Source organism: Mesoplodon bidens (assembly GCF_964165515.1).
Source record: "Mesoplodon bidens genome assembly, contig: HAP1_SCAFFOLD_211, whole genome shotgun sequence".
Taxonomy (NCBI): domain Eukaryota; kingdom Metazoa; phylum Chordata; class Mammalia; order Artiodactyla; family Ziphiidae; genus Mesoplodon; species Mesoplodon bidens.
The window spans coordinates 508,709-533,925 of NW_027672297.1; the positions used below are offsets into that span (position 1 = coordinate 508,709).

General features: G+C 39.4%; 1 pseudogene across 1 annotated transcript in view; it reads left to right on the forward strand.

Annotated features, from left to right (window-relative positions):
* Positions 1-25,217, forward strand: part of LOC308610386 (centrosomal protein of 78 kDa-like) — a 312,551-nt pseudogene that overhangs the window by 37,792 nt on the left and 249,542 nt on the right. Inside the window, exons 3-4 of the transcript in view lie at positions 5,684-6,087; positions 9,188-9,360. The product of the transcript in view is annotated as a centrosomal protein of 78 kDa-like (transcript). The remainder of the gene's footprint in view (positions 1-5,683; positions 6,088-9,187; positions 9,361-25,217) is intronic.

The following is a 25,217-nucleotide window of genomic DNA, read 5'->3' on the forward strand; positions in this document are numbered from 1 at the left end:
TATACACATACCTTTGATTTATATTTGTATACATACACAGGAATATAATTATATATATTATATAGTTATACACATTGAACTGAAAACTGGTAGTATACATATATATAGTGTATAAATGTGTGTCTATGTGCATGTGTAGAAAAGCAGGTTGAGAGATATGGAAGCATGAGTTAGACAGGGTTCACGACTGTAAAAGTAGTTATGTGTAGGTAGTGAGGTTAAGGCCTATTTGATTGAAAATATTGCATATTTTTACATCAATTGTTATGATGAACAGATTCCTATGTAAATAAAATTATAAGTAGCTATACATACTTGAATGTGTAATGTATAATTAAAATATATATAGTTTCATAGATGTATTATATTTATATTACATAATATAATTGTCTTATACTAGTACATTATGTATTGTGTTATATAGAATATATTAACTATAGTGTATTATATCAGATAATAATAATTATATATTTATAATATATATATATATAAATATATATATTTATAATTTATATATTATGATATAATTGTTTTATAATCAATATTACAGGATATATCATATTAATATTATGAACATATTAACCATATAAATACATTTCATTACTCATATATTTTGTATATAATATATGCTAGGCAAAAATATATATTAATATAATACATAATTGTTATACATTAATATAAATATTAGTATATTACATTTATATATCAATATAATATTTAATATTGGTATATTATAGTTAATATATACATAACTAATGCTCTGCTACAAGTAGAATAAGACCAGGAGTATGGCCAAAGCAAATTCTAAAAATATTAGATTACTTCTATTCATTTATATGTTATTTTCCTGGAATCTGCATCTGGCTATTAGAGAGGACACACAGCAAAATCAACACAAAGTGCCCAGGAGGACATTGGATCCTTTATTTATCGGAGCCTCAAAGGAAACACAGTGCTATCCAGTCCCCCATCAAAGAGCCAAGAGCAAACCTTGAAGCACCCAGTAAAAGCCCATTCAAACAAAAAAGCTTTCCCACTTAAACTGGAAAAAGTTAAGTTCCCAAGAGACCCCCTACATCAACCACCAAAGCTCATTTGGCAGTAAAAGCAATAACGTTCACCAAACAACAAGAAACCCAAAACAATAGTTGTTTTAGCACAAACACAAAAAAGCAGCTAATTAGTGTCTCTCCCGTTTGAAAGAAGGGGGTGGGAAGTGGGCAGAAGACCTGATAGGAAAGATAAAAAGCAAAGGAAAAGGAAAATAAAAGTTTCCAGTTTGACACTCAAGCTGTCTTCTGCATCCATTTTGTCAAGACCACCAAGTCAATGTGGAGGCTTTTTCCTCCTTCCCTTTTCTTTTCATGAGACTGATCACAACCAGCACTGCAGAGTCCATCGAATTAAGGAATGCTGTTGCCTACATGTGTGAATGAGCTGTGAGTAAAGTACTGAAGTAGAGGACACCTAAAGTGAAACGTCTTCATGAATGTCCATGTGGCTGAGCAGGAAGTTAACCTTTCATAGATGTGCTAAAGAAGAAGAGTTGGGTTTTATTTTATTGACTTTTCCCTGGACTCTGTTGAATGACTATCATCTACAAGTTCAGGCTACTTTTTGCTGAGGATTAATGCACTGGGAGAGCTGAGAGAAAACTGAACAGTAGAGCTGTCTTTTTCTTGACCAGTTCACCTTACTTTCCCAAACTCTAAGTCTTTCCCTAATTCTTTCTCCTTTTTAGTGTAGTAAAATGAACAGAACACAAAATTCACCATTTTGATCATTTTACAATTCAGTGGAATTTAGTACTGTCACAATGTTGTGCAACTATCACCGCTGTCCAGCTGCAAAACATTTTCATCCCCCCAAGAGGAAACCTACACCCATTTTAAGGACTCATTCCCTATTTCCCTCTGTTCCAAACCCCTGGCAACCACTAATGTATAATATTTGCCGTGTGTATGGATGTGCCACTGCTGGACATTTCGTAGAAATGGAACCATACCATATGTAGCCTTTCGTGCCTGATGATAAGTTGTGCAGTGGTAGGAAAAACTAAAATGCGATGTACTGTATGATGTATGTTTTACTGAAGTGGCTTGGTCAGATTATAATGATTTATGATAGAAATCACGTAAAGCAAGCATCACAATTCTCCAGGAATGTTCTGAAGAATGCTGATGTTAATTATGAATATGTGAATCCCAAATCTTTCATTTGTATTGACCTTATCTCATTAATTCTTCTCCCAACACTGCCATAACTAGAGTTGAGTTCTAAAACTTACCTTCCTCTTTCCCCATAGAAATTGTCCCACAATTTCAAAAAGTTCTCAAAGGTGAAAAAGTGCACACGACGTTTATCACGTTTGCAAATGCCGATGGAAATGCTAAGCTAACACTGTCCAAAATGCAATATTCTTCTGTGAGAGCACCCAACTTTAAACAAATACACATATTCTAAATACAGCTTAGATCTGTGACATGTTTTGGTCACTGAAGTATGAGCAGACATGATGGCCTTAAATGAGCAGAAGAGGCCTTAAATGGGCTTGTGCGGTTGGGCTCACCTATGTTTCAGTGAACTTTTAGAGAAGACAGGGCCTGGGAGCTGCGGCCTCACAGTTGGGCTCCAGACGAAGAGGTGTGTGACAGACCTCAAACTGACCCAAAACACGGAGCAAAACTAGCCATCTAGAGGTCTAAAAGAGAGCCACTGCAGCTAGCCCATAGGTCCAAGAAAAATAAATCCTTGTTTATGTAACTGAGTTTGGGGTGATTTGTTCCAAAGCATTATCACAGCAAGAGCTGACTAACACAACATCCTCCAAATCATTGTTATGTAAATGGATGCCACCATGCCTACATTTAAGGCAACTGTGTCCTCAAATTGTGAGAAATCTTGAACCCTTGGTGCCTCTCCAACACAATGTACATGGCTAAATTTCCACAAATAAGTTCACTAATATACCACAAAGATCTCCCTAAACTTGTATTAAATGTAATGCAAAGTTCTTTCTTTTCATTTTCTGCTTCTACATAGTTAAAATGCTGTTTATCAATGGAAAACGGTTCTTGCCGTTTGGCTTCTGTCGTTAGAGTCCTTTGAACTCTTTGGCTTTTCAGCTCCTAGGCTGTAACATTTCAATCAGCAAATGCCCCAAGGAGAAAAGCTGCACCAAATGTCAAGCTTGCGTCTGTGTTTCCCTTCTCTCCAGAACTTGGCCCACATGTCTTGGTGTCTCTCTAACATTCAGACGCCAGCGAACAGAAGTTCTCCTACTCTATCCAGCTTCTCTAACATTTCTTTAGACTTCGCCTGATCTTATGTTATTATTCAACTATCATCTCAATTAACCCTAGGAAGCAAATCTACAATTTTTAGAGAAAACGGAACCCTGGTACACCGTTGGTAGGAATGTCAACTGGTGCAGCCACTGTGGACAACAGTATGGAGGGTTCTCAAAAACTAAAACTAGAACTACCATATGACCTCGCAACTCCAGTGCTGGGTATAAATCCAAAAAGAACAAAAACATGTGTTTTCAAAAACATGTATTTGAAAAGATACATGCACCCCAATGTTCGGAGCATCAGTATTTACAATTACCAAGATATGGAAGCAACCTAAGTGTCATCAACTGATGAATGGATAAAGAAGATGTGGTACATATAACCAATGGCATACTACTCAGCCTTAAAAAAGAAAGAAATGTTGCCATTTGCAGCAACATAGATGGACTTGGAGGGCATTGTGGTAAGTGAAATAAGTCAAACAAAAACAAACACTGTAGGATATCACCTATATATGGAATCTAAAAAATACAGCAATCTACCGAATATAACAAAAAAGAAGGGGAGTCACAGATATAGAGAACAAACTAATGGTTGCCAGTGCGGAGGGGGAGGAGGGGGCAATACGGGGTGGGGAAGTGAGAGATGTCAACTACTGGGTGTACGATAGGCTCAAAGATGTATTGTACAACACAGGGAATATAGCCAATATTTTGTAATAACTGTAAATGTAAAGTATCCTTTAAAAAGTATACAAAATTTTTTACAACAGAAATCATACTGAAAATTGGAAACAATTTAAATGTCCATCAACAGGAAAATGCAGGAAAATATAAATTATTGCATTTCCCTACATGGGAATCCTACATAGTGAGGAAACTACATGAACTAGACAGATCTTTACGTGTCAGCATGGATGAACCTAGCAAAGATAACACTAAAAAAAGCAAGTAAGAAGAGAAAACATAGTAGAATACTATATGAGGTTTAAGAATACTTAAAAATGTAGCCTAAATAGAAAGACATCCATGCAGTGATGGAGACCAAGTTCAGAAGAGTGGTCACCCAGGATCAGCTGGGGAGTGGCTGTGTTTGGGAAAGTGGTCACAGCAGGCTCTTCAACAGGAATGGTAATGTTTCACTTCACATGCTGGCTGGAGGACGGAGGAGTGTCTGCAATGTTATAATGTGAGCACGCTGCATGTGAAAGCCATTGCTGACCACATCTAGGGGATCTGATACGCGGGAGCTGGTAGTGGGTGGAGGCATCCAGAAGGTGGTGGTAGAAGAGGAACGTTGTATGCATAACGCCTAAGGCCTGACCAGAGGATGACCACTGTTCTAGAAACTGGACACAAATCCAACTTCTACGGCCAATGTTAAAAGACAAACTGAGGCATGTTTAAAAGAAGACTTTACGTGAGCAAAAATAGATTCAATTCAGGCACCGCCAAAGCGGAAGTGGTGAGGAGCACTCCAGCCACAGGAGCTGCAGAGATTTTTAGTTTCAAAGGGCAGAAGCAAAGCAAGGAAATGACTGACTTGCTATCGCTTTAAAGCCTAGTTGGTGGTTTCTGACTAGTTGTCCTCAGCGCTGTGCGTCACCCTGAGGCGTTGACAGGCTTAGATTTCGGTTGCTTTACGTAGGCGGCCGCATCACTAGAGCCACCGCAGGCTAATGGCCTCCTTGCAGGGTTCATTTACTAACACCAATTGTCTGAGTCCTTACTCTTACTCGGCCACTTCACTTCCTACGCCTCAATTTCTCTTCTGTAAAGTGGATATTCAGTAGTAAATTCTCTGTGGAGTTGTCAGTACAAAACAAAGTGATTATTAGTAACCACGATCATGTCCTGAATGCATGGAACACGTCACCATTTGCCAACTACCGTGTCAAGTTAGCAGAAACTACGGAAATTAAGAGCTCTCCGCATAAATTCACACACCCGTGCACCAGGTAAGGGACCACAGGCAGACGTTCACTCAGCCTTTCGTGTGTCCCTCACGGAATACACGCTCTCTCCTGGGCGGGGGGAGCACAGACACTTACGGGAGTTTACTTTTCAAATGCGTTGATACAACCAGGTCTCACTTTTGTTTGGATGAGTCAGCAAACGCTTTTTGGAAGCCCCAAAGTCTCCACACCTCCAACGTTTCGCGCTGCCTTAGTCTCAGAGCTCAAGCCCCTACTCTTCAGGCCGCGTCACCATGGGAGACAGGGCTGCATGCGGACGTGACGCACGGCGAGCGTGCTGACGTCCTCGAGCCCCGCCCCCACGGTCCCGCCCGCTGACTTAAACGGCAGCCCCGCGGCGTGGAGGGCGTAGATGCGTGCGCCAACACCAGGCCGTGCGGGGTCTCCGGAGCGCGGCATGGGGGGGTTGGCGTAGCTGGGGCCCGTGGCCCTATGTCTTCTGGCTGCGACGCCGGTCCTGCGCACGCTGCGGGGCCGCAGCCGCCGGGCGGTGGGCGCCCGAGGGGCCGGGAGGCGAGCCGGGGCCCCCAGGCGGGTGTGGGCATCATGTCCGCAGCCAGCGTCCCCGAGGCCGCGCTCGGGCCATGATCCCTTGGTGAAGCTGCGCCGGGACGGCGTGGCCGATATCTTTCCGCGCTCTGAGGACCTGTGCGCGCTGCAGGACTCGGTGCCTCTGCCCTCCGTGCGCGCTTCCCTACAGGAGGGCCTGCTGGACTTAAGGCCGACCGCCTCCGCGGGGTGCACTGGGCGCCGCTCCTGAGCACCCGCTGCCCCTGATCTGTATCCAGAGCTTCTTCCAGCCACGGCGTGTCGAGACAGGTTTGTACTTCCCGCTTCCAGGGCCCCTCGTGTGGGCACTGAGAAGCAGGGTTTTAAATGGTGCAAGGTGGAGGGTGGGCACTAGAACCAGTGCCCAGTGACCGGGTGTGCGTGCACTAGACAGGGCGTGTGGCCTAGGACTCCTGCCGGCTCGGTGACCCCGGCCGAGTGCCTTAAGGCTTCAAGGTCTCAGTGTTCTCATCTGTAGCGTGGGCTTAACAGGACCCAGTCTCTCTGGCGGTTACAAGGATGCACTGTGTTAATGCTTCTAGACTCTACAAAGTAGAACACTTAGCACAGTTTGGAGCATCGTTAATTGTTGCACAGATGTTACCTGGTCTGTTGAATGACTTTGCCTTGTACACACCAAAGCGATTAGGAAATGGATATATCCCAGCTTCATTTCCTTTCCATTAAAACAGGGCTCAGGAAAGAAAAAAATCTGTTTTTCAGTAGTCGTATCATATAGTGGAAAGAGCACTGGTGTGAAGGCAGCCTAGGGTTTGAATTCCAGGGCTTATGCTGTCTGTGGCCTGGGCAGGTTTCTTTTGCACTACAATCCCCACACTTGTAAAATGACATTAATAACCACTCTTTCTGTGGGTTCTTAGAATGAATTAAGCAGGTTATGTGTGTAAAGTAGCCTGGCACTTGAATGAGTTGTCAGAACCAAGGGCTGCTGGAGAGGATGCTTCTGCCCTAGGTAATCTTCCCTTCTACTGGGCAGCAAGTAAACACAAGCACAGTAGTCAGTGCTCTGGAAGAAGTGAGTTCTGGTGCTATAGAGCACAGAATCTCTTTTTTCTTTAATTTAATTTTTATTTTATATTGGAGGATAGTTGATGTACAATATTGTGTTAGTTTCAGGTGTACAGTAAAGTGATTCCGTTATACATGTATCCATTCCTTTTCAGATTCTTTTCCCATACAGTTTGTTCCAGGCTATGGAGTAGAGTTCCCTGTGCTGTGCAGTAGGTCCTTGTTGATGATCTATTTGATATAGAGTCGTGTGTCTATGTTAATGCCAAAGTCCTAATGTATCCCCCCCCACCTTTCCCCTTTGCAGAGCACAGAATCTTGGAAGGGAAAGTTCAGGGTAGGCTTCTTGGAGGAGGTGCCATCCTTTCTAAGGATATGTAGAAGCTACTGGGGTGGCAGGAGGGAGCAGTGTGTGTCAAAGTTTGAGAAATATAAGAAAATATGGCAAAACTAAGGTATAGGACTGGAACTCAGGGTTTGGGAAAGAAATGAGAGTTGATATTGGAAACCTAGTGGGGCCCAACAGAACGGGGCCTTGTTTGTCCTGTCAGAAGTTTAGATGTTTATCCTGAAGGCTGTGGGAAACCCTAAAGAACAGTGAGATGGACTTCTGGTTTAGAGACTTACCCGGACCTCCATGTGCAAGGCACTTGATTGGGTGCAGGGTGAATTGTAATCTAAGGTTCCCACTTAAGTTATAAAAGGTTGGACTGGATTTTGCAGATCTGAGAGAGAATGGGTGGGGCCTGGTGACCAGTTAGAAAAGGGAGGGCAGCAAGCGTGGGTGACAGTTTACAGCTGCATCTTTTTGAGAGATACAGAGCACCGTAGGAAGGTATTGGGGGTGGGGAGAGGATTTTAGTTCATCTTCAGTGCTTTAGAGGGGCCTGGTAGACAGGTCTGGGCCCAAGGTTCAGATCTGGGCTTTTGGGGAGGAGAGGTGTTTGAAGGCATGGTAGAGACTTAGGTTATCCACAAGAAGATCCAAAGAATCATAGGTCTGAGAGATTTTTAAGTGGGTATATTTGAGGATGTTTATAAGCTGTGAGAAAGTAGCCAGCAGAGGAAGGGTGTAAAGATCTAGGACAGGAAATGATTGTTCATTTGATTTTGAAAAGCTGAATACTTATCGTGTGCCTGGCCCTTTTCTAGGATCTGGGGTTCACACCATCTGTTATCTCTTCTGCAAGGATAGTTCAACTCCTCCCCTGGTGAAGAGAAGTCAGATTATTCTTTGCGTCCCATTCAGGTATAAGAACTGTTCTGTACCTCTGAAGGGACTTTACTTAACCAGAGTAATAAGTTAGAAATCAAAAGAAATTAGAGCTGGAAGGGACCTTAAAGGCCACTGTACTTAATTTTGCCTGATATTTGACATTGAATGTAAGAAAAATTTATTGTAGAGCCCATTCTCTTCAGAGTTCCTTCACTGAACTTTCTTTATGTCTTGCATCCAGTGGGTCTATCTTGTAAATTTTGGCCTCCTCCTAAATTTGCTTCTTCATCCATATTACATTTTGCCCAGGCTATGGCAGAAACTGCTGGGTGGTTTCACGGCCCCTGGTCTCAGTTCCTCTAAGTTCATCTGCCTACTCGGGTTGAGTGATCTTCTAACATGACAAGATATGCCTAAAATAATGCTGCTAATGGCTTGCCCACACAGAGTTAGTGCATACTAGCCGCCCAGCGTGTGCTCTGCACAGAGGCCTGTAGTCTGAACTGTGCTTTGCCAAGCCTCCTGGGGCTCTTTGGCCTTGAGGAAGGGGAGCTTTTTGTGATCACTCCCTTTATCTAATTGGTCCTTCAGCAGCGGGGCGCCTTTTTCTAATCAGCGGAGGCACCCTTACTCAGCCAGTGGTAGCCCCAGGCCTCATCACCTGTGGGATACAAGCCATGCTCTCTCCCAGGCTTGCTTGGGCCAACATCTCTATTTTTATTTCTGTCTCTTCTCACACTTGGACCCCTGGTCTTTAGTCATCCCCACCTGCAGTATTTACAGTGCCCAGCAGGTGTCAGGCTTGAGTGTCTTTGCACAGGTGCTCCCTGTGCAGTTAATGCACCTCCTACTCCAACTCTGCATAGCCTCATCTTTCTAGACTGTACTTCAGGGTTATCATGAAGCCGTCACTTAGATATAACTTTTGGCCTCCATAGGCACTTCTGTGCTTAAAGGTTATAGTTCTTTATCTCATGTGATTGAAATTTTGAGTTTATAGATCTTCCTCCTTAATGAGGCTTTAAGGACAGGAGTCATTTCTAATCCTTAGCACAGAGCAGATGCTTTTTAAAGGTGATAAAATGTATGGTTTAAATGACTCATTTTACAATAATTTTGCTGTAGCTTCCGATAGAAATAAAGTTTCCAGATGTTGTGTTCCTGCAATAAGAAATAAAGATGTGACCTTCCAGCTGTGTAAAGCCCATCAACGCTGTGTAAGTGCATCGGATGCGCTAAGGAACGTGGAGCCAAGTGGGCTAGTTGTGAGAGAGAGAGACTTAACTATGTTAACAAAGGTAAGCCTTCATTGTGTCCTGCCAACATTTGATAGTTACTTTTGGGCAAACTAAAGCAATAAAATTTTAAACTGTTCCTCCCCATTAAAGGGATTGACTATTTGGCCACTTTGGTGCACCTGTGTCTTGTGAATTGTCCAATTGGAGATGGAGGTTTAGAAAGTGAGTTTCAGTCTTGTTTCAGTCTCTTCCCATCAGACTGGTCTCGTGATTTCCTACACACCATGTTACTTCCTGTCTACCTTTCCTTGGTGTTGTTCATGCCTGGATTGTCTCCTGTACCTGCTCAAACCTTGGTCCATTCTCATTTGTACCATGGAAGTTTGTCATGCCGGATACTGTCAGAACTCATTTTACTTAAGTTTGTGTTAAGGTGCAAAGCACACGTTTTGTATATTTTCTGTTTTTTGTGTTTGTTTATATTTTTATGGTTTCTCTTCAAGAAATATTATGAGTAGGGAAATAACAAGATGTAAAGAGCAAAAAAGTCATCATTCTCTTTTAAGTTGTTAGAACATCTACCCGCAATCATACTGCACTGTGGTATGTGTTAAAATAGGAAATTTATGTCATGTCCCGTAGGAGCAGGAAAGTCAGTGGTGTTAGTGAGGGTGTGTCATGGAAGTAATCACTAAGCAGGTGACTGCTGGTTGGGGTCCTGAAACATTAGTGTGTGTTCCCTGTGTCCAGTAGTGGTCTGGAGAGGTCAGGAAGCCTGCCTTTCAATTTGAGGGAACAGAGGGTTTGAGGTCCTCTCTGTTCTATTGCTCTAGTACACTGCATAGCAGCTCATAAAATACTGTGTTTATAGTTGATATTTAAATCGCTGATTGATCATCAAGATTGGGATGTATCATTGGAAATGAAAATAGGAAGAGTCTTATGCTTTTTAGGTTTTTCCTTTTTTCCCGATGTCTCAGAAGGCTCTTTGACGGGGGACATTTTATTCTCCCATACAATTCCATGAATACTTATACCCTGGCACTTATTTTAATGTCATTTTCAATTTATAAATGTCTCTGAAACACATACTGTAAACTATTTGAGGGTAATGACCATGGCCATCGATGACACATCTTAAATGTGCATCGTGTTAATGTTTGAGTGTCAGGTGGTCTACCATCAGTGCTTCCTTCTTTCACCCAGTTTTCTTCCTCATTTCCTTCTCCAAATTTGTCTCATTTTTCTACTCTCCCTTTTGCTTCTCTATTCTTGCTTTCTCTTTCCCATTGCATGTGTCATTCTTCTTTTTCTTCTTCTTCTTCTCCTTCTGACTTCATTATTATGGCCAACCAAAACCTTTTCCAGGATTGTCTCTATCTTCCTTTCCTCTTCATTGCTATCCACAAACTCTTAGAGAATATTGTTGCTTGAGTCCCTTACTTCCTAGCATACCCATGTACTTCCTGATCACTTTAGAACATTGAAAAGGGTTGGAATTTTTAAAAATAGGTAATTATAATCAGTCTTCTTTCACCTCTGGCATAAGACTCTTCTTCCTCAATCTGACCATTCTTAAATCTAGAAGTACTCCAGCTCATTGGTCTCCCTTACCCCCATGTTTAGGCCAAAGAACTTGTGAAACCTTAGCCCTGTTTAATACTTGAATTTATCAAAACATAAGAGGGCTAATTCTGCCTAAGGGCACCAAAGAAGAATAAAGATGCCACAAATAAATGTTTAGTCCAGATTTATAATGGACTCGTAAGTGCCTAGTTGAGTGCTAACCGTTAACTCACTTGAACACCAGGGAGGTCATGACACAAACTAACATGTTAATTGTAAAGACACTTCACTTCACCATTCCTCAATGTAGCTGATAAACTGCATCCAGTTAGCTTAAATAACATGAATGATGAATTTCCCTGTGTATATAAATTGGGAGTTTCTAAAGTTTTCTTTTTCCCTTTGTACAACTACTGACTGCCACCTCGCTTGGTCAGTGCAATAGGAAATGATGACTAAGAATCACATTGTCTCAATATCAGTGGACATAATGTCCTAGTAGTCTATAAAAATCTCAAAATTCTTAATCTAAAAGGTAGGTCTGCCAATCTTATATCCTTTTCCTTTGTTAATATAAGTATCCAATCTATGAAGGTCTCAGTTTCCTTACTTAGAATATGAGGTGGATAGATTTGCTAATATCTAGGGACCTTTCCAATTTTAATATTCCCTAGTTATAAGGGCTGAGCCAAATACAATGGCTCCCTTAATCATTAACCTCGCTCATGATGAAAGTTATCAGCAAGTTCTACTTGTAAGAGATCAAACATTCATATCCATGTATATTGTAGCACATTGACTTTTACAGAACTCCAAGTAACACAACATAGTTACATTCATAGACTTAAGGTCACCGTGGTATACTTTACAATTTTTCTTTTCCCTAGGAAGGAAATGTAGATCCCTAGGAAGGGATTTCTTTCTCTGCCTTTCAGTAATGTAAGCCTTTTATTATCTCTTGGATCCTAAAAATGGGTAGGGTTTTGGCAGGTGGAGCTTAGGACAGACATTCCAGGTGACAGGGACAACAGGAGAAAGGGCAGAAGGAAGAATGGATTTTCAGAAAGACTTGATATCTTACATGATGAGAGCAGCGTTTCACAATCTCTGTCCTGCAGAACACTGGTTTTAGATGATGTTAATGTAGTTACAGGACAGAAGCATTTGGGAAGAACTGTACTCTACATCCCGACATGAAATTCAAGTTTCACTTTGTTTCATTACATACTCTGAAAAGTTTTGGAGGAAGGAATTGATTTATTTTTGTTTAATTCAGTCTTACTCACAGTTACTTGACAAACCTATATTCAGCTGATGGGACTGTATTTTGTGAAAGGCCAATCGGAGAAATGGTGAGATGGAGCTTAGGCTATTTCTCTGTTGGGACAGGCATGTGATTATTTTTCTTATAATTCTTTACTGTTTGTCCTAACAACTGTTACTTTGCAGGCGTCAGTGTTTTTTTTGTTTTTTTTTTACATCTTTATTGGAGTATAATTGCTTTACAGTGTTGTGTTAGTTTCTGCTGTGTAACAAAGTGAATCAGCTATATGCATACATATATCCCCAGGATTCAGTTTTAAGCCCTCTGTTTTTATCTGAGTTATTGGGACTCTTAGAAAGCTCAACAATCCTGGAGTCTTCATCTGTGATGTAGTTTCCAGAAGCTCCTGGCACTTACCACTATTTCCTCTTGATTCTTTTCCTCCGACTTCAGACTTCTTACAATTATGAGCTGATGGTTTTCTCAGCCTCTAGTGTCAAAACCAGCTACCTCACTCATCTTCATTGTCTCAGTTACAAGGTGCAATATTTCCCATGTTTATATGTGTCAAAATAGAAGTCAGGGATTGATACATAGCATATGCGTAATAAAAATTGTATTTCTTTTTTTTCTTTGTTCAAAGGTATCCAAACACTGGCCAACTTCTTAAATTGAAAGTAGAGTGATCTAACTTATTCAGCTCATCCAACCATCAAAGTTGAATATTTGTCTTTTTTCTTACACATATTTCTTGTATTCCAATTGTGACATTCTAGAGCACAGTGAGTACATTTATAACTTATTACTGCATTACTACCTTGGCTATTCCTTGATCAAAATTTACTTCATACAACTGACAGCCTAATTAACCTACTAGAGTCTTTTTTTTAATGTACGCATATATTAAAAAAACTCTAGTAGGTTAACTGCATTGCTAATAACTGAATTTTTACACCTCTATGCACCCATGTATCCAACACCAGATCAAGATATTATAAAATATTTCTAACACCCTACACGGTTCTCTGTTACTTCTTTCTGTTCCATACTCTCCCAGGGCAACACCTAAGCTGACCTCTATCACCATATATGACATACGTGGAAACACACAGTGTGTATTCTTTGGTATCTGGCCTCTGGTTACATATCATTATATCAGTAGTTTATTCTTTTATTGTGTTTTCCTGATTTTTTTAAACCTAGACATTCATACAGTGTCAAAGTACCACTGAGTTCTTCATATTATTATGCTGACCTCCATCTTCAGGGTCTTTCTACAGTCTTCCATGTGTCTTTGCACCTACTTTCTCTTCCGTCTAATTATGTTTCATTTAACCAACCTCAGCCAACCTTCCCCCATATTCCCCAACACGTAGCACTCCTGTGTTCAGCTTTTTTTTTTTTTGTCCCCTATTCCATAAGCCCTTTGTGCCATTCCTGACACTGTGCCTGTTCCCTGCCCGGAAGGCCTGTTCCCTACCCTCTATATACTTGTTCAAGACTCAGTTTAAATGCTACCTGTTCTGAGAAGTCTTCTCAGAAGAAGCCAGTACTTTTTGGAATCCTTCTTTAATGAAATCCCATAGCAAGTGTAATCTGTCCTCCCTGATCTGGTAATTAATTATCCATTGTTCCTATCATATAGTGTTTGTTTTCCTTGTGTGCTGTTATTCTTTATTGAAGCAGATTACAGTGACTTGAACCAGGAACTGGGTCATTTTCCTCTTCATTTTAGTGCAAGTTTCTGTGATAAACTCTTTTTCCCTCACTTCCCATTCACCCTCAGCAGTTGTTAAACATGAAGTACAAGTGAAACTTATTGGTTAACAGGTTTTTGTGGTCCTTGGTTCTGGTCCCTAGGTCTAAGCTGCACTTCTGTAGTGCTAATTTGACTGATTTCTTATTGTCACATAACTCAGGCATTAACTAAATCCTTACAAATTTAGCTACATATAAGATAGTATTAAAAAAAAACCCAGTGGATATCAAAAGTTTTGGCCTGGAGGAGAGTGTTGTATGAGTCCTAGTTTGGTGGGGCTCACACTTAATGATCGAGCCTTCCAATATTCCACTGTAAGTAAGAAAGAGGTATGCAAATATATGGTTAATATTTAGCAGTGTTGATAAAAAGAAGAGAGAAAGGGACGACAGATACTTTGAGGGCCTTTTGGAATTCATGAACAATTATGATTGGATGGGGAAAAAGAAGAACCGAGGGCTAACCTCCCACAAGTGAAGTCAGGAAAGAGAGAAGGGCTCATCTGGTATGCAGGTAGAGAGGTTTGACCTACAGAATCTTAGAAAACCTCAACAATCTGAGCAGCGTTTGCAAGAGGCAAACGAAAGGGCTAACAAAAGTCTGCAAAAGTCTCACACAAAGAACTCTGGCATGGTGTTCATCATCTAGCTAATCCTAACATGCAGACATTTATGAGAGTAAAGTCAGGTCTTTACCAGAGTGGGTTTCTTATTTGGGCAACTGGGTCAAATGAAGAAAGGCAGGTGTAGGCTGCCAGAGTAATAAATAAGGAGAGGAAAAACAAAAAGAATGAGACATATGATTCATCAGTGATTTCCCCCCAGTATTCTTAGCCTCCAGCTTATCTCCATCTTACTGCTAACACAGGAACTAGACCGAACAGTGAGGTAAAAGGTCTCTACAGAAACTGAGGTAATATAGAAAATAAAAAAATAAAACATAAAATTGTCAATTTTCTTCCTAGGGGTAATTGAGATGGTAGTTCAATAATAACATAAGGTCAGGTGAAGTCTAAAGAAATTTTAGAAAAGCTGGATAAAGTAAGAAAACATCTGTTCGCTGCCATCTGAATGTTAGAGAGACACCAAGACGTGGGCCAAGTTGTGGAGAGAAGGGAAACACATACACAAGCTTGACATTTGGTGCAGCTTTTCTCCTTTGGGCATTTGCTGATTCAAATCTTACAGCCTAAGAACTGAAAAGCCAAGGAGTTCAAAAGACTCTAACCACAGAAGCCAATGGGCAACAGCTCAAGCTAAAGGCAACAACTAATGGAATGACAAGCTAAGTGTATCTTTAGTCTCACAGGGCTGCGGGAACCATTACATTTAAAGCCTAACAAATACAAGGGTAGTTGGGAATAGGGAGAATCCAAACTTTCACATGGTAATCCCAAAGGGCAACACCCGTAGAGGAAGGACAAGACAGGAATAGACCAACCTTCACACAGACTGAAAAACGGCTTTGAATGAGCTCAAACGGAGAATGGACTAAGGTTACCAGTCCCTATAGTAACTGTCTGCCATGGGCCAAAGTAAATCTTTTCAAGAGAAAGATAACAACATCCAGAATGTGGAGGTATCTTTATAGTTTCCTAAAATAAGTTAAGCCCAATTTTAGTATAAAAAATAATTGGACATAACCAGGAAAAAGACTAAATGATCAAAAGTTCAAAAAAAGAAAGAAAGAAAAAAGACAACAGAAATAGACATAGGAGGACAAGAGTTAGCAGGCCTTGGTTAAAAAAAAAACAACAAAACTACTATGGTTAAACAAAGAAAATAGACACATGGCAAATAAGCATATGAAAAGATGCTACACATTCCATGTCATCAGTGAATTTTGAATTAGAACGATAATGAGATACCACTACACACCTATTTAAATGGCTAAAATCCCCAAACTGAAATACCGAAGTTGGTGATGATGCAGAACAATTGGAATTCTCATTTGTGGCTAGCGGGATACTTGGCAGTTTCTTACAAAATAAACGTACTTTTACCATACAGTGATCTAGTAATCCTGCTCTTTGGTATTTACCCATAGGAACTGAAAAGTTATGAAAGTAAGAGCCTTTACAGTGAGAAAATTCTATGATTCTATGGTTTTTCAACTCATTAATTTGTGTAGTTCATCCATTTTACTCATTGTATACACTTAAGTATATTGTTCCTTGAAATGGCCATTCAAAGTTGTTTCCTGTGCCACACACTATGAATGTTAGGGTTGGTCCTGTGTAAAGCTTACCCCCATTGATTTAGTATTATCCCTAAACAAGCAACTTTCTTCCATAAGGAAACAAAAAAGAGGTTCAGAACTGTCCAAACTAAGTTTTTATAAAACTGTGTTATCAAATCTTATTTATCAAAAAACTTCAAACATAGCAGTATGAGTTCCCATATACCCTTTACTCAGCTTCCCCAAATGTTAACATTTTCTATTACTAGAGTATAATTATTGAAAGCAGAAAGTTTACATTGTCACAATGCTACTAATGATTTATAGACTCGTATTCAAATATTGCCTATTGTCTTGCGGTCCAGATTCAAATCTAGGATCCCTTATTGCATTTGCTTGTCATATCTCCCCATTCTTCTCTAATCTAGGATAGTTCCTCAGTCTTTTTTTGTCTGTTATGACCTTGAACTAATGGAAAATCTTAGCCAGTCATTTTGTAGAATTTTTCTCAAATAGGGTTTGTTTGATATTTTCTCATGGTTAGACTGAGGATATGTATTTCTTGACAAGAACACTTCAGGAGAGATATTATGCCATTTTCAGTACATATTAGAGGTACAAACAAATCTGTATGTCTCACTACTGGGGATGCTAACTTTGATGACTTAGTTATAATGATAGCTGCAAAATCACTATTTTTCCCTTTGTAATTATTTGAGATTGTTGAAATATTCTGCTGCTTGTTTAATTTTCCCATACTAATTTTAGCATCCATCAATAATTTTTGACTCCACCCATTACTGTGGTGTTTGATGATTGTTCATTTTCTATCCCCATCATTCCCTCTACATTTATTAACTATAATTTGAGTATAAGAAAGAGCTGTTCTTCTCCTTCATTTATGTATTTATCTGGTTATTTGTTCATATATATACATACATCAGTGTGAACTTGTGGATAATTATTTTATCCTACGGGTTAAAATTTATTACTATCATTAATAGTTTTGTTTCTCAAAGTGTTCCATATTTGGTCACTGGTACTCCTTCCAGCTGTCTCCTATATTTTTCCTACATGGCCATACAATTGTTGGAGTAATATCTTACTTTCTGACACCACAAAGTGCTCCAGACCCATCTTTTACTTTCCTCTGTCTCAGCCTTGAATCAGTCATTTCTCCATGGAGTTCTTGTTCCTTGCATTAATAATGGTATTCAGAAACCAGAATCTTAGTATGAGGTGGATTTATCACTATCCAAGCTACCTCATTGTGTTTTCAGCAGAGAGAGCTAAAAATATATATACGAATACATAAAAATATACAAGTATCTCTATTTTCATATTATCTATCTGGGTGTGTGTGTATATACACACACGTGTGCACGCACACACATTATCATCGTGTCTATCTACATATATATATAACTTCAAATTGATATATGAATTCAAATTGATACCTTGATTCCAATCCAACAGCACAGGGTTTATTCTAGCCTCCCTTACCCTTTCCTTATTTGTCACTCTTTAACAATTAGAAACCTGATTCTCATTATTTGCAGTCTATTCATTTGCTCAATTCTGGAATACACATAAAATATTTAAAAATCATTAACCTGTACACGTGTGAAAAATAAATTTACTAACAAGTTCAATATTTGTGTACATGTCTTTTTGTCTTTAGCTTTTCAGTATATATTGTGCATGGTTAATCACAGTATATTAAAATACTGTTTTCCAAAGTTACTTAGGTTAGCTCTTTCCCACCTCCTTCAGTGTGTTTTTTTTTTCTTCTGCAGTGTGAGAAAATCTAGTACTTTGTGTTCAACTCAGACTACCAAACCAGAAGTTCTAGCAGAAAAGGTGATAATCCATATGTGCAATAAGATCCCCAGGTGATTCTTTTCATTGGAGAAATATGAGGAACACTGCTTGACGTCTCTACAACTAAGATGTCTAAAATGAAACTTCAATGATTCCTTCTTCCAAACTTTTCCATCCTGCAAATCTTTTCTTCCTCAGTGAATGGTGCCATGATTCACACAAAAAGTAACTCCATGCAAAAACCTGGGAATGATCCTCAGTTCCTTCCTTTTGTTCACTTTCTGCATAGACTGCATCATTAGGTCCTCTGGAATCTCATCTCTCTCTCTCTCATCACATATATAATGTTTCTCTTCATCTTCATTGCCACCGTCTTAGCCACTACCATTTCTCCTTTGCTCTACTTGAACAGCCTAGTATCTACACAACTATCTTTTCATTTAATTGCTTTCTCTTGCATCTAAGATAAAGTCAAAATCCTTAGCCTTATAGATTCTGGTCTTGCCTTTTCTTGTAAGTTGTATTTTCATACTTATAAGTACAGGCACACTCTCACACACACACACACGTATAGTTGGTATTGTTAGTTTCGGTTTTGTTTGCCCTCCCATCCTAGCATGAGAAAATTAAGAAACAAAGTCAAACCAAAAAAAACACTTTAAAAATAAATTTGAATAATATCCTTTCCCTCCAGAACATTTCTCTAAAGCAGTATTATCATTAATGGCAGTACAGACCAGAATTTTTTCCCTTAGACATAAAGGCATGGTGAAGAAGTCTCATTAAAAACTGGAATCTAAGCTTTCAATGTCAAATTCTGTCTCTAATCTTCTGCAGTAAGCCCTAATGATTAAAGTATAGGAATCTGAATCAGAGGTCTGGTTTAGTATAATCTTTTTTGTAATAAGCTTTGTACCTTAGACAAGTCATTTATCTCTCCATTCCTTAATTTCTTCATTTATAAATGGAGATGTTAAGAGTATTGATATTCAAGGCTAATGAAAAAAGAATGCATCTAAGTACTGTATCAAACACTTTAAAAAGTAACCAGTTCAGGTTCTCTGCCCATTTTTAAATTGGAATATCTGGGGTTTTTTGATATTAAATTGTATGATTTCTTTAGATAATTTGGATATTAACTCCTTATCAGATATATCATTTGAAAAAATCTTTCATTCAGTAAGTTACCTTTTCATTTTGTGATGGTTTTCTCCTCTCTGCAAAAGCTTTTCAGTTTGATATAATGACACTTGTTTAATTTTACTTCTGTTGGCCATGCCTGAGGAGATAGACCCCCCAAAAATATTGCTAAGATCGATGTCAGTGTATTTTTCCTAGGGGTTTTATGGTTTCAGGTCTTAAATGTGAGTCTTTAATCCATTTTAAATTTATTTTTATATATGGTATAAGGAAATAATTCAGTTTCACTCTTTTGCAGGTAGTTGTCCAATTTTCCTAACACCATTTATTGTCTTTATTTCATTGTATGTTCTTGCCTCCTTTGTTGTAGATTAATTGATCACATAACTGTGGGTTCATTTCTGGGCTCTCTATTCCACTGACCTATGTGTCTGTGGTTATGCTAATACCATACTGTTTTGATTACTATAGCTTTGTAGTATAGTCTGAGATCAGTGCATGTCATACCACCAGGTTTGTTTTTCTTTCTCAATATAGCTTTGGTTATTGGAGGTTTTTTGTTTGTTTGGATGATTCTATACAAATTTTAGGATTATTTGTTCTAATTCTGTGAAAAATACCATTGGTATTTTGATAGGGGTTACATTGCTTTGGGAATACATACAAATGACCAAAAGACACATGAAAAGATGCTCAATATCACTAATCATCTGGGAAATGCAAATCAAAACCACAGTGAGATATCACCTTACACCTGTCAGAATGGCCATCATCCAAAAGGGAACCCTTGTGCACTGTTAGTGGGAATGTAAATTGGTGCAGCCACTATGGAAAACAGTACAGAGGTTCCCCTAAATGTTAAAAATAGAATTACCATATGATCCAACAATTCAACTTCTGAGTATCTATCCAAAGAAAACAAAGACACTAATAAGAAAGGATGTATGCACCCCTCTGTTCATTGGAGCATTACTTATACTAGCCAAGATATGGAAGAAACTAGTGTCCATAAATAGATGAATGGATAAAGAAGATGTGGTGTATATATACACACATATATAATGAAATATTACTTAGTCCTAAAAAAGAATGAAATATCTTCACTTGCAACAACATGGATTGACCTAGAGTACTAGGTGTGCTAAGTGAAATAAGTCAGACAGAGAAGAACAAATACTGTATGATTTCACTTATATGTGAAATCTAAAAAAGAAAACAAAGAAAACAAAAGAGAAACAAACTTGTAGATACAGAGAACAAACTGGTGATTACTAGAGGGGAAGGGGGATGGGGACTGAGAGAAATAGGTGAAGGGGATTAAGTGGTACAAATTTCCAGTTATAAAATAAATGCCTTGGGGATGCAATCTACTGCATAAGGAATATAGTCAATAATACTGTAATAATTTTGTATGGTGATATATGGTTACTAGACTTATCATGGTGACCAATTCAAATGTATTTAGATGTTGGATCAGTATGTTGAACACTTGAAACTAACATAATATTGTATGTCAACTCTACTTCAATAAAAAAGTGACCAGTTAACATTAATTGGTATTATAATTACATTTTCTCTTCATAAAGGCACATTTTATTGATTTTTTCATTATAAAGTATAAAAGTACCTTTTACTTTCAAGATGAGTTCTAAGATTACTTGTTAATGTTAATATGGTAATTTAAAATACGTCTAGATATAATTTAATTTTAATTGCCTAACACAAATATGTCTGATATTCACCATTATGAGTTCAAACCTTTTAGTAAAGATGTCAAATGAGTCACCAAAACATTTTTGTTTATTGCCTCTCATTGAACCCTAAATGCTAACAAGACTTTTTGTTGGAATGAGGGATCAAAGTTTTATACTCTTTAAGAACTAATGCCATAGCTGTTTTATTTTTATAAATAAAGCTCTTTCTGTTTACTTTGTAGTGTACAATTTTTGACTGGCCTGGAAAGAGAAAAATTATTCTTTGGGCTGACAAAAATGATAAAGAGGCTCATTGCTGATGAAGGGAAGAAGACAAAGAAGAATAGAGAAAGAAGGATTAGTTCCTCTTTCAAAAGGGGGTAAGATACTAGAGCTTTCTGCAGGGAAACTGAAGCACACCTTTCTTTCTGAGATTTGAAAGGAAGAGATGCCCTACATTTAAATATCTAGAGTATATCTTCCATTTAAAAATGAACCTAGGGCTTCCCTGGTGGCGCAGTGGTTGAGAGTCCGCCTGCTGGTGCAGGGGACACGGGTTTGTGCCCCGGTCTGGGAAGATCCCACATGCCGCAGAGCGGCTAGGCCCATGAGCCATGGCTGCTGAGCCTGCGCGTCCGGAGCCTGTGCTCCGCAAGGGGAGAGGCCACAACAGTGAGAGGCCCGCCTACCGCAAAAAAAAAAAAAAAAAAAAAAAATGAACCTAGCTATCTTTCTGTTTTTGTGCCAGTACCATACTGTCTTGATTACTGTAGCTTTGTGGTATAGTCTGAAGTCGGGGAGCCTGATTGCTCCAGCTCCGTTTTTCGTTCTCAAGATTGCTTTGGCTATTCGGGGTCTTTTGTGTTTCCATACAAATTGTGAAATTTTTTGTTCTAGTTCTGTGAAAAATGCCAGTGGTAGTTTGATAGGGATTGCATTGAATCTGTAGATTGCTTTGGGTAGTAGAGTCATTTTCACAATGTTGATTCTTCCAATCCAAGAACATGGTACATCTCTCCATCTATTTGTATCATCTTTAATTTCTTTCATCAGTGTCTTATAATTTTCTGCATACAGGTCTTTTGTCTCCTTAGGTAGGTTTATTCCTAGATAGTTTATTCTTTTTGTTGCAATGGTAAATGGGAGTGTTTCCTTGATTTCACTTTCAGATTTTTCATCATTAGTATATAGGAATGCCAGAGATTTCTGTGCATTAATTTTGTATCCTGCAACTTTACCAAATTCATTGATTAACTCTAGTAGTTTTCTGGTAGCATCTTTAGGATTCTCTATGCATAGTATCATGTCATCTGCAAACAGTGACAGCTTTACTTCTTCTTTTCCAATTTGGATTCCTTTTATTTCCTTTTCTTCTCTGATTGCTGTGGCTATAACTTCCAAAACTATGTTGAATAAGAGTGGTGAGAGTGGGCAACCTTGTCTTGTTCCTGATCTTAGTGGAAATGGTTTCAGTTTTTCACCATTGAGGACGATGCTGGCTGTGGGTTTGTCATATATGGCCTTTATTATGTTGAGGAAAGTTCCCTCTATGCCTACTTTCTGCAGGGTTTTTATCATAAATGGGTGTTGAATTTTGTCGAAAGCTTTCTCTGCATCTATTGAGATGATCATATGGTTTTTCTCCTTCCATTTGTTAATATGGTGTATCACGTTGATTGATTTGCGTATATTGAAGAATCCTTGCATTCCTGGAATAAATGCCACTTGATCATGGTGTATGATCCTTTTAATGTGCTGTTGGATTCTGTTTGCTAGTATTTTGTTGAGGATTTTTGCATCTATGTTCATCAGTGATATTGGCCTGTAGTTTTCTTTCTTTGTGACATCCTTGTCTGGTTTTGGTATCAAGGTGATGGTGGCCTCGTAGAATGAGTTTGGGAGTGTTCCTCCCTCTGCTATATTTTGTAAGAGTTTCAGAAGGATAGGTGTTAGCTCTTCTCTAAATGCTTGATAGAATTCGCCTGTGAAGCCATCTGGTCCTGGGCTTTTGTTTGTTGGAAGATTTTTTATCACAGTTTCAATTTCAGTGCTTGTGATTGGTCTGTTCATATTTTCTATTTCTTCCTGATTCAGTCTTGGCAGGTTGAGCATTTCTAAGAATTTGTCCATTTCTTCCAGGTTGTCCATTTTATTGGCATAGAGTTGCTTATAGTAATCTCTCCTGATCTTTTGTATTTCTGCAGTGTCAGTTGTTACTTCTCCTTTTTCATTTCTAATTCTATTGATTTGAGTCTTCTCCCTTTTTTTCTTGATGAGTCTGGCTAATGGTTTATCAATTTTGTTTATCTTCTCAAAGAACCAGCTTTTAGTTTTATTGATCTTTGCTATCGTTTCCTTCATTTCTTTTTCATTTATTTCTGATCTGATTTTTATGATTTCTTTCCTTCTGCTAACTTTGGGATGTTTTTGTTCTTCTTTCTGTAATTGCTTTAGGTGCAAGGTTAGGTTGTTTATTCGAGATGTTTCCTGTTTCTTAAGGTAGGATTGTATTGCTATAAACTTCCCTCTTAGAACTGCTTTTGCTGCATCCCATAGGTTTTGGGTCGTCGTGTCTCCATTGTCATTTGTTTCTAGGTATTTTTTAATTTCCTCTTTGATTTCTTCAGTGATCACTTCGTTATTGAGTAGTGTATTCTTTAGCCTCCATGTGTTTGTATTTTTTTACAGCTCTTTTCCTGTAATTGATGTCTAGTCTCATAGCATTGTGGTCGGAAAAGATACTTGATACAATTTCAATTCAAACAAAAATTTTTTTTAGCTAAGTAGTATTCCATTGTATATATATATATCACATCTTCCTTACCCATTCATCTCTTAATAAACACTTAGCTTGCTTCCATATGTTGTCAATTGTAAATAATGCTGCCATGAACATTAGGGTGCATATATCTTTTCAAATTAATGTTTTTTGGTTTTATTTTTTTCGATATATATCCAGGAATGAAAATGCTGTGTCATATGGTAGTTCTAATTTTTTTTACGAGTTTATTGGAGTACAGTTGATTCACAATGGCGTATTAGTTTCTGCTTTATAACAAAGCGAATCAGTTATACATATACACCTGTTCCCATATCCCCTCCCTCTTGTGTCTCCCTCCCTCCCACCCTGGACCCCTCTTTACTGCTTCCCAGCAGGTGCACTGTCCTCTCCCTGCTGGACTCTCCCTCTCCCTCCCATTCCTCTTCCACGGCCTGGTGGGAGAGTGGGGAGAGGGACAAGGAAACTTAGGGGAAGCAGCAACGTTTCAGCCTTATAAGAGTGAGATAATGGCTTCCGTGGTGGTGCAGTGGTTGAGAGTCCACCTGCCGATGCAGGGGACACGGGTTGGTACCCCGGTTCGGGAAGATCCCACATGCCGCGGAGTGGCTGGGCCCATGAGCCATGGCCGCTGAGCCTGCGCGTCCGGAGCCTGTGCTCCGCAACAGGAGAGGCCACAACCGTGAGAGGCCCGCGTACCCCCCCCAAAAAAATAAATAAAGAGTGAGATAAGTATGTAAAAAAAGATCCCAGGTACATCGACTCAGTGGATTAAAAAGTTACGTTAAAACACGCAATTTGGCAAAGCTCTTTGGCTGAATGTTTACTGACACTGCGTTCAGAATTCTGTACTGGGGGAGTACACGTCCGCTCCCCTCAGGCACCTTTGAGTCCAAGAGCCATTTGGAGAAGCTAAAATCATAGAAAACTACAGGTGCTCACGCACCCTTCAAAGGGTGTCTACAAACACACACACACACACACACACACACACACAAAGGGCACCTTTGGATGTCACAAAGTCCATGGATTATCCAAAGCCTGCCCCTTGATTCCAGTTAAGAAGTTCTAGTCTACTTATCAAAATCTTGAGAATGTGGTATCACTGTTGACCCAGAGATTTCACTACCTGAATAAAAATGTCACATGTACAAAATACTAAATGGAAAAAACTCCAGTTCAACACAGATTATTTTTCTGAATAAAAATGTCACATGCACAAAAAGACTAAATGGAAAAATTTCCAATTCCAGACAGGTTATTTTTCTATGAGGGTAGGAAGTATATGGTAGCCGAGATGCAGAGAAGAAAATAGCCAACTCAGGGTCGTGCAGTGTCACTGGAAGCTTCTTCTGAACCTCCCAACTCGTACTTCCACTCCTCCCCTTGGGGTCTGAGTCTTGCTTTTTTTCTTGGGTTTCCCTGGTGGCACAGTGGTCAAGAATCCGCCTGCCGATGCAGGGGACACAGGTTCGAGCCCTGGTCCGGGAAGATCCCACATACCACGGAGCACCTAACGCCTGTGCACCACAACTACTGAGCCTGCAAGCCATAACTCCTCAGCCCATGAGCCACAACTACTGAGCCCACGCGCCTAGGGCCCATGCTCTGCCGCAAAGAGAAGCCACCTCAATGAGAAGCCTGCACACTGCACCGAAGAGTAGCCCCCGCTCGCCGCGACTAGAGAAAGCCTGCGCCCAGCAACGAAGACCCAAC